Below are 6000 nucleotides of genomic sequence, written 5' to 3'. Positions count from 1 at the left end.
CTTAATAGTCTTGTCCGTCTGTTTGTACGCTATTTCATAGGTATTGCACCGATTATTTTGTAGGTACTATAAACACATTATTTAGGCACCTAGTCGTCACAGTAGTCATCTGTTTAATGAGTTTACTCCATGTTACATCCTGATAAAGCAATAATGTATCTAGCGTCATTAGCGCCCTACAGGCTACAGGCCGATAGGTATGTTGAGTCCTCGTGACAAAATAAGTATTGGCACAATGACCCTCCGTACCTAAAGGCGCGACGAGTGCGTAGTGAAGCCGCTAGTAAATTGAATGACTCCTGTTTCAGATTAACCATACATTCTATTATGTACTGCATGCATCGGAGATACGGGTTATTTTCGAAAATTGCCAGGTTTTAATTTGGTCATGCGCAATGGCGGGGCTTCCAAACTGAATGTTGAAGGTCACCTTGAGTTTCGAGACGCGAGCCGGCTGCCACGGACGGGGCTCCCAGACCGCCGCCAACACACACGCTACGTGACTTTTTCCACGAGCCACAACAAATCTGCCGACCGGTAAGTTTACCTTAACACATATTTTATGCACTTCCCTACATTGTGTTGCAACTTCGACAACTTTCAAACTTCTTTCAAAAGTACAAGTCTACCATCGGACACAAAGTTGACTTGTTCTAAAGAATATATTCCATATACTGATTTAGGTTCTGATTTATTAAAACGTCGGCGAAACAGTTTTAATATATGCCAAAATTACATTCAGACAATTTTGACGGAAATAATAAGTCTCAATAAATAATTAGGCACCCAACCCACCACCATCCTTAACTTTCAGAAACAAAAGCGACAACTTTTGTTTTTCAGTGTGTTTAAAGGCCAAATGAGTGAAAGTGTACGTAGAGTCTGTCTAAGCAAGCGAACTCTACACCGACTTTGGTAGAACAGAGTGTGGAAGTGTCTTTAAAAATATCATATTTTGATAAATAATAGTCATTTAGTTATGACTTTCCATTCTTCGTTATTGCAAAGTCCGTGCAGAGTTAGCTTTATCCGACTCTAGCAGTTTCATGATTATCAATGGATAATCGCGATTAATCGCCTCGGGGATGGCCCGGCATCGGCCCGGTCTAGTGTGACTCATCCTTAAAAGATTATGTAGTTGTATCTTGTGCAGGGGCTTGAGGAACGAGAATGCAGGACTTACAAATGCAAGCTAACCGGAACAATTTGACTGGAAATCTGAAACTATAATAAACTATAACTATAAGAGATTAAGTACCTAGAGAAACTTCTAAGAAACCACGGGACTTAGAATAGATACACTATGTTTTATCTACCCTTAGCCATGCCTAATACTCTACGTGGATGAGTAGTAAGTAGAGATTAAAGTTTTGCCACAAACTATGAATTTATTCAGAAATTCTTTTTGATTTTGTGTCCAGTAAAATAAGAAATTATCAACAGAGGAGTACTAAATGATGAACGTATGATTAAATAATAACAAGGAATTAAGTAAGTATATGTTTAAGTATTGGTTCCGTACCTCAAAAGAAACAAAACGGAAACTTTTATAGGATCACTCGTATGTCTGTCTGTCTAGTAGACAGTGTCTACCCGTCTGTCACACACAGCCATATCCTAGTTGAAAACTCTTCAACTAAAAGATCATGAAAGTAAGTCTGGGAAATGACAACATGTTGCCATGTTGTAATCTCAATTACGTTTTGCACCCTCTGGCGCCGCACTCGTTTTTTTGCTAAATAATTAGTTTTTCGTCACATACGAGTATGTCGACAATTTGTATGACGACATATAATTCCTCAATGTACTTATTGCTGAGTTATTATCATTAAATAAACACAGCACCCAATGGGAAATTTGTACTGATGGCGTCATTGGTAGCGCAAATACAGCGTCACCCATGGAGCATAGCAGTTTCTTTGTTCTTCACAACCTTATCAAAATAATTCAGCCGGGCTAGCACAGGAGCGGTGCGAGTGGTGCGAAAGTATCTCGCCCACGAGATAGACTACCCGTCCCTCTTTAAACGATTAGAAAAAGGCGGGTAGGCACCTAGTCTATCTCGCGGGCGAGAACTGTCGCGTCCAGCGCGCCCCCTCCTTTGCCTTCTAAAAAGTGTGTAATTATTAAGCGATCGCGGCACTACATTTCAGTACTAAGTTTTGCAAGTGACTAGATTTAATTTAGGTGTTGATTATCCGTTGATATCGTACGATGCTTACCTACAGCCCCTACAGGGTCATAATATAGGTATGTACCTTTAGGAAGATAACAGTGTTTCAATAGAGCGTGACGTGACGTGACGAATAGAACATGGCATAAAATTGCCGTTTTTGGAAATATTTCATGTCAAAATAATAATATAAATGGAATAAATATCTTATTTAATTCTGACAAGGACATTAGAGAATACACCACTTTACGCGTACCTATCGTTTTCAATCCTACCATACATACATACCGTTAAAATAAGAGTACCGCAAAATGGGGTGAGTACTGAGTAGGGTTCGCGGGGAGAGTTGGGTTATGAATGGGGAGAGAAGGGATGAAAGGGGGGTGAGATGGGATTTTAAGGCTACTGCTACAAAAATAATGTATTCCAATTTAAAATGGAGCTATAGTAATACTCATAATAAAAAATATCCGATCCAACAATCTTCCAAAATCACCTTTGTATGAAAACCCAACTCACCTCAAATACGAGGGACTACGGGGTGAGGTGGGATTTCCTGTTTATCGTCAAATTTATGAAATGGAACTACCCAAAATAAAATAAAAACTAAAATACAAACGTCCGGAACACTTATTATATACCTACACCATTCAGTTTGCATAAGTAAAAATGAAATGTTATCGAGGTTTGAATGTCAGTTTTGCACCTACTCAACCCATTTTACGGTACCAATGAAAATCAAACGGTAGATTGCTGAAAAGCAAAATGCAATATTTCATCGGAGCCAAGTAGGTCTTGCAATATCGGACGGTTTCCAATTCCGGAGCTGATTTTCGATATTCGGTCCCAATTCCGGAATTCCGGGACTGGTTCCGGAATTAGGGTTAATCATATTTCTATTCGATTTTTTAATAAAAAACAACAAAAAATGTGAAATTCTGATACTTTACGTTTATTAAAGATAGTATTGTTTTAGTGGAATATAATTTGCACTATTTGCAGTATTATTAATTGAAAAAATGTTAATAAATTGAGTAGTGCCTTTGCACCTCTTATTTTAGCACCGTATTACTATGGTCCCTTTTATTCACTTCAATGATACGGCGTATTTATTTGGGGAAACTACGAAAGCTGGCAAACCATTTGATGCCTAATTTTATATAATGTCTAAATATAACGGCTTCGCAGACACTACCTAGTGGGTCTGTTTACGAAGATGAAGGTCCCGATGGGGTTCCGATCTCGGTATGGGCATTTATTGTGTTAAGGTATAACGATTATTTGTTCCTGGATTAAGGTTGTTTTTTATGTCCATATTAAAGTACGTATTCGGCTATACCTATTACCTTTATACATTGCCGACTAGTGTCCAAAACGGAAGCCTTATTGAGATTAAACCAAATGGGCTAAATGATTTCACTAGCGCTTCATTACAGCCTGGTGAGAAAACAAGTAAATTTCCGGATTGCTTTTTGTGAATTGAGAATAAAATATCCAAATATTTATAAATTTTTATTCAAAGGTTTCGCGTAGGTAGGATTCTGGGCAAGTAAATGTATGGCTTTACTAAAGTAAAAAATTCGATGGTTAAGTTAATGAGGCATGTTAATGCATGCTGCTAGACATCAGACTTTTGTCAGCCACGGCTAATACCACCAGTATAGTGTAGTTTCTTGGCAATTTTCAATAGTAAACGTACTAAAATCTAATAAAAGTACTTAATTCCAATATTCGATATTCAGTGGTCTGAATTCCGGAATTGTAATATCGGAAAATTAGTCCGAGATTCCGGTATTTCGAAATTCCGGAATTCCGGAATGCAAGTCCTAGAGCCAAGCGAATCAAGTGCCTCAGCGATAGGTCCAATGACCGCGATGGTCCGATGCGGACCAAACATATCTGTTAATTATTTTATATTATACTGCTCTAAAAATATCTTCTACTTATAAATTTATCTTTAATTGAATTTCGACATGTCAGGGTGTGTCAACTGTCACTACGAAAAATATTTTGAGAATTATTGTTTTCGATACGTTTTGAATCATTCTTTTACGTTAAATAATACAAATTTATATACCAAAACAAATTAACTGTGAATAAAAAGCCAGAAGCAGTGATATTAACAAAATTACCAGAAACAATGAACAACATTTCCCCAGGCACCATTGAAAATAGCCAAGATGATACACTGCTGCCCTGCCCTATATGCTCCAAGCTATTCAAAAGACGTGGCCTAAACATACATATAGGTAAGTCACACGCACAGACCTACATGAGCAACCAAGAGAATGAAAACCCTATTAGCAGTAGGTACTAGTACTTCATCAAACCAAAACAACAACAATCCAATAGATAACCTATTCAAAGAAGGTTTTGGTGCAAAAATGGTAAACAATGAAGGCGGCCAAGACTCTACATGGAGTCTCCGCTGGAAGAAAAGCATAAAACTGACGGGAAAACAATACAACCTTCCACAAGGTAACGTCGGTCGTCATTTCATTGACCTCCTAGCTAACGAAATCAATAATCTAGTTAATGAATTACCGACGAATGGATTCTCTGAACGAGTATTCTTCTACTGCAGCACAATCCTCCAAAGGGGTAGTTTAATAACTAAAGGTTCAGACATCAGACGCCTAATAAACAGAAGACTAGAAATGTGGCGAAAAAATCAATTTGACGAATTAATACAGGAAGCAGAGAGATATAACAAAAAGAATAGCCGCTATAAAAAACAACAAGATTGCGATCATATGTCACGCGTGTTTAACAGACTGATGCTACAACGAAAAATAAGACAAGCTAAGAGATTTATCACAGAACGTAATGGTGGTGGAATATTAAAGCCTGACGACAAAATTGGAGACAAAAATGTATTTCAGATCCTGAAAGAAAAACATCCAAACCAAGCAACACCGATTATATCAGATTTCGACCAAACAACACAACTTCCAAACCTTGTCGATGTTGACGTAACATCCAGCCATATTGAAAAAGTAGCAAGAAGCATCTCGGGAGGTGCAGGCCCAAGCGGGACCGATGCTGATCAGTGGAAAACGATGCTTTTAAGATTTGGCCCACACAGCTTCAAATTAAGAGAATCAATAGCAGCTTTAACAAGAAAACTAGCAAACGAAATAGTAGAATGGTATGCAATAAGGGAGTGCCCTTATTTAGCAGTGGCTAGCCAGAAGAGGCATCGCCCTTGACAAATCACCTGGTGTCCGCCCAATTGGTATAGGGGAGGTACTTCAACGTGTCATAGCAAAAGCTATGGCTCTGACGACTGGCACTGACGTACAAGAAGCTTGCGGAGCAAACCAACTATGTAATGGAATAAAAGCCGGTATAGAAGGTGCAGCACACGCAATGTCAGAAAGCTTCCACGAAGAAAACACCGAAGGTATACTACTCGTTGACGCTACCAATGCATTTAATGCCCTCAATCGTCCATTAGCACTATGGAATGCAAGACTTCTATGGCCCAGATGCTCGAGATTCCTCTTTAATACCTATAGAGGTCATATCGTTTAGAAATACCAATAAATACATATTAAGTAAAGAGGGAACGACCCAAGGAGATCCACTGGCAATGCAAATGTACGCGATTGGAATATTACCACTAATAAAAACATGCAAAAACAAGAATAAATACATTCAGAACTGGTATGCGGATGTCTCTGCATGCTTAGGCAAATTTGATGAAATACTAAAATGGTTTAACCTGCTAATGAAAGAAGGACCCAGATATGGCTACTACCCTGAGCCAACAAAGAGCTGGGTCAAACAGATCACTGTGTTATGTCTTTCCTGTAGACATACACAAG

The 6000-nt window shown here is 38.5% G+C and overlaps 1 protein-coding gene across 1 annotated transcript in view; it reads left to right on the top strand.

Moving 5' to 3' along the window:
- The first annotated feature begins 260 nt into the window (after positions 1-260).
- The window catches only part of LOC134804844 (L-lactate dehydrogenase), a 31826-nt gene continuing 26086 nt past the window's right edge, over positions 261-6000 (top strand). The window contains exon 1 of the mRNA XM_063778124.1: positions 261-537. The gene's annotated coding sequence lies outside the window, so the exon portion shown is untranslated. The remainder of the gene's footprint in view (positions 538-6000) is intronic.

The sequence above is a fragment of the Cydia splendana genome, chromosome Z, assembly GCF_910591565.1.
Source record: "Cydia splendana chromosome Z, ilCydSple1.2, whole genome shotgun sequence".
NCBI classification, from domain to species: Eukaryota; Metazoa; Arthropoda; class Insecta; order Lepidoptera; family Tortricidae; genus Cydia; species Cydia splendana.
The sequence above is the reverse complement of the archived record's forward strand: the minus strand, read 5'-3'. Positions and strand labels throughout refer to the sequence as shown.